We start from the raw sequence: 10,667 nt of genomic DNA, 5'->3' as shown, positions 1-10,667 counted from the left end.
TAATTTTAAGAAAGCCAATTTCCCCAGGATGAAGGCGGCAATTCAGGACATAGACTGGGAAGAACTAATTCTATAGGTAACAAGTATAAACGACTAAAATTAAATCCCACATGGCTTACACCTTCTGTGAAAGGGGCAATACATGACAAAAAAAGGGCATTTAAAAAAAAAAAATCTGAGGGTACATCTGAAGCCTTTGTAAAATATAAAGAGCTTAATAAAATCTGTAAAAATGTAATAAAATTAGCAAAAATACAAAATGAAAGGCAGGTGGCCAAGGATAGTAAAACAAATCCCCAAAAATCCATCAAGTATATAAATGCTAAAAAGCCAAGGGCTGAACATGTAGGACCCCTAGATAGTGGTAATGGGGAGTTGGTCACAGGGGATCAAGAGAAGGCAGAGTTACTAAATGGGTTCTTTAGCTCTGTATATACAACTGAAGAAAGAGCAGCTGATGTAGCCGGTGCCAGTGCTGTTAATATATCAGTTGATATATTGAATTGGATGAATGTAGATATGGTCCGATCTAAATTAAATAAAATAAGTGTGCACAAGGCCCCGGGACCAGATGGGATACACCCTAGAGTTCTTAAAGAGCTTAGTTCAGTTATTTCTGTCCCCCTTTTCATAATATTCAGAGAATCTCTAGTAACTGGAATAGTGCCAAGGGACTGGCGCAGGGCAAATGTGGTGCCTATTTTCAAAAAGGGATCTAGGTCTTCCCCGGGTAATTATAGACCAGTAAGCTTAACATCCATCGTGGGGAAAATGTTTGAGGGGCTATTGAGGGACTATATACAGGATTATGTGACAAAAAATTGTATTATAAGTGACAGCCAGCACGGTTTTACTAAGGACAGAAGTTGTCAAACTAACCTAATCTGTTTTTATGAAGAGGTGAGCAGAAGCCTAGACACAGGGGCCGCTGTGGATTTAGTGTTTTTGGATTTTGCAAAGGCATTTGACACTGTCCCCCATAGATGCCTAATGGGTAAATTAAGGACTATAGGTTTAGAAAATATAGTTTGTAATTGGATTGAGAATTGGCTCAAGGACCGTATCCAGAGAGTTGTGGTCAATGATTCCTACTCTGAATGGTCCCCGGTTATAAGTGGTGTACCCCAGGGTTCAGTGCTGGGACCACTATTATTCAACTTATTTATTAATGATATAGAGGATGGGATTAACCCCTTCCCGCTCCTGGACGTACTATTACGTCATGGCAGCTGTATCGTTCGCGCTCCATGATGGAATAGTACGTCTCGGGAGTAACGGCCGTTTCGGCCGTCCTCCCGACACATACAGGAGCTGTGACAGCTGCTGTCTTGTTCAGCAGCTGTCACAGCTCCTACAGCGGGGACCGATCTCTGTGTCCCCGCTGATTAACCCCTTAAAAGCCGTGTTCTATAGAGATCGCGGCTTTTTAGGGGTAAAGCTGCCATCGCCGGCCTGCTACGCGATAGCGGCCGGCGATGGTGATTATGGCAACCGGACACCAAACAATGGCGTCCTGCTTGCTGTCAGTGAGTAGCTGACAGTTCTAATACACTGCACTATGCCCTCAAGTCCCCTAGTGCGACAAAGTAATACAGTAAAAAAAAAGTTAAAAGAAGTTGTGTAAAAATAAGAAAATAAAAGTTTTAAAAGTATTAAAAGTAAAAATCCCCCTTTTTCCCTTATCAGTCATTTATTATTAATAAAAATATATAAATAAACTCTACATAATTGGTATCCCCGCGTCCGTAACGGCCTGAACTACAAAATTATTTCGTTATTTATCCCGCACGGTGAACGCCGTAAAGGAAAATAATAATAAACCGTACCAGAATCACAATTCTTTGGTAACTTCACCTTCCAAAAAATGGAATAAAGAGATCAAAAAGTCATATGTACCGAAAAATGGTACTCATCGAAACTACAGTTCGTTACGCAAAAAATAAGTCCTCGCACGGCTTTATTGATTGAAAGATAAAAACGTTATGGCTCTTAGAATAAGGCAACACAAAAAGTAAATTATTGTTTACAAAACGTATTTTATTGTGCAAACGCCATAAGACATAAAAAAAAACTATAAACATCTGGTATCGCCGTAATCGTATCGCCCCGCAGAATAAAGTGAATATGTCATTTATAGCGCACGGTGCACGCAGTAAAAAAAAAAGAATAAAAAATCAATAGTAGAATTGCTGTTTTTTATTCACCGCGCCACCTAAAAATAGAATAAAAACTGATCAAAAAGCTGCATGCACCCCAAGAAAACGACAATGCATTCCTCAAGGGGTCTAGTTTCCAAATTGGGGTCATTTTTGGGGGGTTCCCAATGTTTTGGCACCACAAGACCTCTTCAAACCGCACATGGTGCCTAATAAAAAAGAGGCCTCAAAATCCACTAGGTGCTCCTTTGCTTCGGAGGCCGGTGCTTCAGTCATTACCGCACTAGGGCCACATGTGGGATAATTCTCAAAACTGCAGAATCTGGGCAATACGTATTAAGTTGCATTTCTGTGATAAATCCTTTTGTGTTATAAAAAAAATGGTATAAAGAGGATTTTCTGACAAAAAAAAAATATGTAAATTTCACCTCTACATTGCTCTAAATTTCTGTGAAACACCTAAAGGGTTCATAAACTTTCTAAATGCTGTTGTGAATACTTTGAGGGGTCTAGTTTCTAAAATGGCGTATTTGATAGGGGTTTCTAATATATGGGCCCCTCAAAGCAACTTCAGAACTGAACTGGAACCTAAAAAAATAAATAAATGAGGCAATACTTCGCTTCTTACATTATACTGATAATGAGTCGTGCCCACCCCGAGATGACCCCAGTTTTGACCGTTTGTATAAACGGAGACCCCTATTAGACCGTTCCAGTGCCCGGTTTTCCCAAGCATTCACCCCCGAGAAGTGTATTTCTATTGATGAGTCCCTGGTACATTTTAAAGGGAGGGTTCAATTCCGGGAGTACCTGCCGGGTAAGAGGGCAAGGTATGGTGTGAAGATGTATAAGCTGCGAGAGTGCATCCGGGTATACCTACAGGTTTAGGCTATATGAAGGAAAGGCCACCCCCAAACCAGACTGCATCCTGGACTACAATAGGTACATGGGAGGTGTGGACTTGTCAGATCAAATCCTGAAGCCCTACAGCGCCATGCGGTGTGGTATAAGAAACTGGCAGGGCAGATCATACAGATGGCATTGTACAATGCGTACGTGCTATGTCGTTCCTGGAATATCAAGAGGTGATTATCAAGAACCTAATCTTTAGGGACCAAGAAGGGGGGGCACCCAGTACTTCTGGAAGCGGGGCCACACGCATCGTACCAAGGCGGCAACACTTTCCAGGAGAAGTTCCCCAAACTGGCAAGAAGGAAAAAGTCAAAAGAGGTGCAATGTCTGCTATAAGGGATGACACAATATATCAATGTGACACGTGTCCCGAATAACCAGAGCTCTGTATGAAAGTCAGTTTTAAAATTTATCATACATCCCTTGGTTTATAATTTACCCCAATTTTACTTACCCTGATGCACTCCGCACAGCTTATCCCCCCTCGTCTTTCCGCTCTGAGCCCTGCTGTGTGTCCAGGCAGCTGATAACAACCACATGTAGGTTATTGCCATACCCGGGAGAACCCACATTACAGTTTATGGGGTGTAGGTCTCTAGTCAAAATGCTCACTACACCTCTAGATGAATGCCTTAAGGGTGTAGTTATTAAAACGGGGTCACTTCTTGCGGGTTTCAACTGTACTGGTACCTCAGGTGCTTCTGCATACATGACTTCGCACTAGAAAATCCCCAGTAGGCCAAATGGTGGTCCTTTCATTCTGAGCCCTCCCATGGGCCCAAACGGCAGTTTATCACCACAAATTGGGTATTGCGGCACTCAGAACAAATTGTGCAACAGAATGGGGTATTTTGTTTCTTGTGAAAATAAGAAATTTTCAGCCAAAACTACATATTATTTGAAAAAAATAATTTTGTTTTCATTCCCAGCCCAATTCAAATAAGTTCTGTGAAAAAACTATGGGGTCAAAATGGTCACAACACCCATAAATGAATTCCTTGAGGGGTGTAGTTTCCAAAATGGGGTCATTTGTGGTTGGTTTCTATTGCTTTAATACCTCTGGGGCTCTGCAAATGCGACATGCCACCCGAAAACCAATCCAGCAAAATCTGGACTCCAAAGAACACACAGCGCTCCTTTCCTTCTGAGCCCTCCCATGGGCCCAAACGGCAGTTTATTGCAACAAATGGGGTTTTGCTGCACTCAGGACAAATTGGGCAACAAAATGGAGTATTTTATTTCTTGTGAAAATAAGAATTTTTTAGCTAAAATGACATATTATAGGAAAAAATATATATTTTTTTAATTCCCAGCCCAATTCAAATAAGTTCTGTGAAGAAACTATGGGGTCTAAAAGGTCACATTACCCATAAATGAATTCCTTGAGGGGTGTAGTTTCCAAAACGGGGTCACTTCTGATTGGTTTCCGTTGCTTTGATACCTCTGGGGCTCTGCAAATGCGACATGGCACCCGAAAACCAAACCAGCAAAATCTGTACTCCAAAGAACACACAGCGCTCCTTCCTTTCTGAGGCCTCCCATGGGCCCAAACGGCAGTTTATTGCCACAAATGGGGTTTTGCTGCACTCAGGAAAAATTGGGCAACAAAATTGAGTATTTTGTTCCCTGTAAAAATAAGAAATTTTGATAAAAAATTACATCTTATTGGAAAAAATGTCATTTTTTTAATGTCACAGCCCAATTGAAATAGGTTCTGTGAAAAAAATTGTGTGGTCAAAATGCTAACAACAACCATAAATGAATTCCTTGAGGGGTGTAGTTTCCAAAATGGGGTCACTTTTGGTGGGTTTCCATTGCTTTGATACCTCTGAGGCTCTGCAAATGCGACATGGCACCCAAAAACCAATCCAGCAAAATCTGGACTCCAACAAACATATAGCGCTTCTTTCCTTCTGAGCCCTCCCATGGGCCCAAACGGCAGTTTATCACCACAAATGGGGTATTGCCACACTAAGGACTAATTGGGCAACAAAATGGGGTATTTTGTTCCCTGTGAAAATAAGAAATTATGATCACAAATGAAATTTTATTGGAAAAAATGACATTTTTTTCATTTCACAGCCCAATTCAAATACGTGCTGTGAAAAAACTGTGCGGTCAAAATGGTAACAACAACCATAAATGAATTCCTTGAGGGGTGTAGTTTCCAAAATGGGGTCACTATTGGGGGATTCCTACTATTTTGGCACCTCAACACCTCTTCAAACCTGGCATGCTGCCTAAAATATATTCTAATAAAAAAGAGGACTTAAAATGCACTAGGTGCTTCTTTGCTTCTAGGGCTTGTGTTTTAGTCCACGAGCGCAGTAGGGCCACATGTGGGACATTTCTAAAAACTGCAGAATCTGGACAATACATATTTAGTAGTGTTTCTCTGGTAAAACCTTCTGTGTTACAGAAAAAAATGAATAAAATTGAAATTCAGCAAGAAAAATGAAATTTGCAAATTTCACCTCCACTTTGCTTTAATTCCTGTGAAATGCCTGAAGGGTTAAAAAACTTTCTAAATGCTGTTTTGAATACGTTGAGGGGTCTAGTTTTTAAAATGGGGTGCTTTATCAGGGTTTTTAATACATAGGCCCCTCAAAGCCACTTCAGAACTCAAGAGGTACCTTAAAAAAAAGGCTTTTGACATTTTCTTAAAAATATGAGAAATTGCTGTTTATGTTCTAAGCCTTGTAACATCCAAGAAAAATAAAATAATGTTCAAAAAACGATGCCAATCTAAAGTAGACATATGGGAAATGTGACAGGACCAGCGAGGCGGACCAGGACCAGCGAGGCGGACCAGGACCAGCGAGGAGGACCAGGACCAGCGAGGAGACACTTCGAGGACGAGGAGGACCAGCAAGGCGGACAAGGAAGGACGAGGTGTACCAGTGAGTCGGACGTGGAAGAACGAGCGAGGCGACGGAGGAGGACCAGCGAGTCGGGCGAGGAGGACAAGGAAGGACGAGGTGTACCAGTGAGTCGGACGTGGAAGGACGAGCGAGGCGACGGAGGAGGACCAGCGAGGCGACGGAGGAGGACCAGCGAGGAGGACCAGCGAGGCGGTAAGTAACGCTGACATAGGCATCATGTGTGGCATCATATACGGGAGGCCTGTGTCAGCATATACGGGAGGCCTGTGTCGGCATATACGGGAGGCCTGTGGCATCATATACGGGAGGCCTGTGTCGGCATATACGGGAGGCCTGTGTCGGCATATACGGGAGGCCTGTGGCATCATATACGGGAGGCCTGTGGCATCATATACGGGAGGCCTGTGGCATCATATCATGGAGGCATATCAGGGAGGCCTGTGGCATCATATACGGGAGGCCTGTGGCATCATACCAGCGGAGGCCTGTGTCATCATACCAAGGGAGGCCTGTGCCAGCATTTACAGTGTGGCACCATTTACGTTGTGGCAGCATATACGTTGTGGCAGCGTATACGTTGTGGCAGCGTATACGGTGTGGCAGCGTATACGGTGTGGCAGCGTATACGTTGTGGCAGCGTATACGTTGTGGCAGCGTATCCGTTGTGGCAGCGTATCCGTTGTGGCAGCGTATACGGTGTGGCAGCGTATACGGTGTGGCATCATACCATTGGAGGCCTGTGTCATCATGCCAACGGAGGCCTGTGCCAGCATTTACAGTGTGGCAGCATTTACAGTGTGGCAGCATTTACAGTGTGGCAGCATTTACAGTGTGGCAGCATTTACAGTGTGGCAGCATATACGGTGTGGCATCATACCATTGGAGGCCTGTGTCATCATACCAGCGGAGGCCTGTGTCATCATACCAGCGTAGGCCTGTGGCATCATACCAAGGGAGGGCTGTGGCAGCATTTACAGTGTGGCAGCATTTACAGTGTGGCAGCATATACGGTGTGGCATCATACCATTGGAGGCCTGTGTCATCATACCAGCGGAGGCCTGTGTCATCATACCAGCGTAGGCCTGTGGCATCATACCAAGGGAGGGCTGTGGCAGCATTTACAGTGTGGCAGCATTTACAGTGTGGCAGCATTTACAGTGTGGCAGAATTTACAGTGTGACAGCATTTACAGTGTGGCAGCATTTACGGTGTGGCAGCATATACGGTGTGGTAGCATTTACAGTGTGGCAGCATTTACAGTGTGGAAGCATTTACAGAGTGGCAGCATTTACAGTGTGGCAGCATTTACAGTGTGGCAGCATTTACAGTGTGGCAGCATTTACAGTGTGGCAGCATTTACGGTGTGGCAGCATTTACGGTGTGGCAGCATTTATGGTGTGGCAGCATTTACAGTGTGGCAGCATATACGGTGTGGCATCATACCATTGGAGGCCTGCGGCATCATACCAGCGTAGGCCTGTGGCATCATACCAAGGGAGGGCTGTGGCAGCATTTACAGTGTGGCAGCATTTACAGTGTGGCAGCATTTACAGTGTGACAGCATTTACAGTGTGGCAGCATTTACAGTGTGGCAGCATATACGGTGTGGCATCATACCTTTGGAGGCCTGTGTCATCATACCAGCGGAGGCCTGTGTCATCATACCAGCGTAGGCCTGTGGCATCATACCAAGGGAGGGCTGTGGCAGCATTTACAGTGTGGCAGCATTTACAGTGTGGCAGCATTTACGGTGTGGCAGCATTTACGGTGTGGCAGCATTTACAGTGTGGCAGCATTTACAGTGTGACAGCATTTACAGTGTGGCAGCATTTACAGTGTGGCAGCATTTACAGTGTGGCAGCATATACGGTGTGGCATCATACCATTGGAGGCCTGTGTCATCATACCAGCGTAGGCCTGTGGCATCATACCAAGGGAGGGCTGTGGCAGCATTTACAGTGTGGCAGCATTTCCAGTGTGGCAGCATTTCCAGTGTGGCAGCATTTCCAGTGTGGCAGCATTTCCAGTGTGGCAGCATTTCCAGTGTGGCAGCATTTCTAGTGTGGCAGCATTTCTAGTGTGGCAGCATTTCTAGTGTGGCAGAATATACGGTGTGGCATCATACCATTGGAGGCCTGTGTCATCATACCAGCGTAGGCCTGTGGCATCATATACAGGGATAGTGGGTGGCATCATATACAGGGATATTGTGTGGCATCATATCAAATGATCTAGTGTGGCATTATATACAGGGATAGTCTGTGGCATCATCTCAAATGAGCTTGTGTGGCATCATATACAGGGATAGTGTGTGGCATCATATCAAATGAGCTTATGTGGCATCATATACAGGGATAGTGGGTGTCATCATCTCAAATGAGCTTGGGTGGCATCATATACAGGGATAGTGTGTGGCATCATCTCAAATGAGCTTGTGTGGCATCATATACAGGGATAGTGTGTGGCATCATATCAAATGAGCTTGTGTGGCATCATATACAGGGATAGTGTGTGGCATCACATCAAATGAGCTTGTGTGGCATCATATACAGGGATAGTGGGTGGCATCATATACAGGGATATTGTGTGGCATCATATCAAATGATCTAGTGTGGCATCATATACAGGGATAGTCTGTGGCATCATCTCAAATGAGCTTGTGTGGCATCATATACAGGGATAGTGTGTGGCATCATATCAAATGAGCTTATGTGGCATCATATACAGGGATAGTGGGTGTCATCATCTCAAATGAGCTTGGGTGGCATCATATACAGGGATAGTGTGTGGCATCATCTCAAATGAGCTTGTGTGGCATCATATACAGGGATAGTGTGTGGCATCATATCAAATGAGCTTGTGTGGCATCATATACAGGGATAGTGTGTGGCATCATATCAAATGAGCTTGTGTGGCATCATATACAGGGAGAGTGGGTGGCATCATATACAGGGATATTGTGTGGCATCATATCAAATGATCTAGTGTGGCATCATATACAGGGATAGTCTGTGGCATCATCTCAAATGAGCTTGTGTGGCATCATATACAGGGATAGTGTGTGGCATCATATCAATTGAGCTTATGTGGCATCATATACAGGGATAGTGGGTGTCATCATCTCAAATGAGCTTGGGTGGCATCATATACAGGGATAGTGTGTGGCATCATATCAAATGAGCTTGTGTGGCATCATATACAGGGATAGTATGTGGCATCATATCAAATGAGCTTGTGTGGCATCATATACAGGGATAGTGGGTGGCATCATATACAGGGATATTGTGTGGCATCATATACAGGGATAGTCTGTGGCATCATCTCGAAAGAGCTTGTGGGGCATCATATACAGGGATAGTGTGTGTCACTTTTTGTACATCACTTTATCTAATCCCACCATGTGTGTGACTTTTTGTACAGCAGTTTACCAGGAGGAGAGGGAGCGCGCCAGTCAAAACACGACCGTGAGGAGTGTATTCGAGGAGCATAGATACTTTGAACAGGTGCGGCAGCAAGGGGACTACCCTAAAGTTACAATAATTGCTAATTATGGGCTTTTATATATATTATTGTAATTATTTTATTAGGAGGGAAAGCAACGCGATCAGATACAGACGACGACAGCAGCAACCAGAGCGGATTACCACCGTGGAGACGAACAGGCCATTCTGAGCAGCATAAGTAACGAATTATAGAAAGTAAGTAAGCCCGAACAAAGGGAGTTCATATAAACATACATGACACACAAGTTCACCAGATGAGCCAAACTATGCAGAGTGATCAGACAGGGATGTCATTCTTCCAAAGCGACCATGTTGCGCATAGTGCAACGCTTGAAGTTGATCAATCCATTGAAATTTTTTTTATTTTATTCTTCTTTAGGAAATATAACTTTGACATGCCGCATGATTGGCAGAAATGTTCTGTAATACAATTTGAAGGTACGGTGGGATGATGTGACAAAGCAAGGTGTTTTCACCTGCTGCTAAAGGTCCGGTCGGATGATGAGACAAAGCAAGGTGTTTTCACCTGCTGCTAAAGGTCTGGTCGGATGATGAGATGAGAAAAAAAAGGTGTTTTCATCTGCTGATGAAGGTCCAGTTGGATGATGTGACGAAGCAAGGTGTTTTCACCTGCTGATAACTTCTTTGTGATTGTCGTTGACGTCTGTGTGTTTTCAATGTAAATGTCTTTTACTGTTTCGTCTTCCATTTTCTACTTTTATGTGTTGGTCCCTATCCGTCAATGTTGACTTTTTACCTGAACTTTTTTTTTGTGACTATGGAACAAAAACTTTTTTTGTTCTGCATGTAAATTTTATATTTGTGTTTATGATGGAACACTTTTTCTGTGTTACTTTGGAAGCCAGTTATGGCTTCATCAATAAAAAAAATTTGGTTTATAAATGTTATTCTCTTTAATTCCATGTCTCTATTACATAAAAAATAAAAAAAAATTGGGGTTGGTCACACAAAAATGCTCTCCTCAAACATTGACATGGTGAAACTGTCTGGCACTGAGATCATTGACGGTTTTACAATGATCGTGTAAAACTACACACTACTATTTTGTGCCTTGGTCAACAGTCAATTACCAGTGCCAAACGGTTACCTATAAACAATGTAACATGTTGAATACTCACTTCTCCACATGACAATCTGCCACCCACCATAGGCCACATTTGTGTGATAAGCAAGGGTGAGTTCACACGCGGTGA

At 43.6% G+C, this 10,667-nt stretch overlaps 1 long non-coding RNA gene across 1 annotated transcript; it reads left to right on the top strand.

The window, feature by feature from the left end:
• Positions 1–9,369: 9,369 nt before the first annotated feature.
• LOC142664327 (uncharacterized) lies at positions 9,370–10,187 on the top strand. Its single transcript, XR_012851269.1, has 3 exons — positions 9,370–9,453; positions 9,538–9,648; positions 9,833–10,187. It is a non-coding gene; the product is annotated as an uncharacterized LOC142664327 (long non-coding RNA).
• Positions 10,188–10,667: the final 480 nt, after the last annotated feature.

This window comes from Rhinoderma darwinii, chromosome 12 (assembly GCF_050947455.1).
Source record: "Rhinoderma darwinii isolate aRhiDar2 chromosome 12, aRhiDar2.hap1, whole genome shotgun sequence".
In the NCBI taxonomy this organism is placed as follows: domain Eukaryota; kingdom Metazoa; phylum Chordata; class Amphibia; order Anura; family Rhinodermatidae; genus Rhinoderma; species Rhinoderma darwinii.
This window is presented reverse-complemented; position numbering and strand designations above follow the sequence as displayed.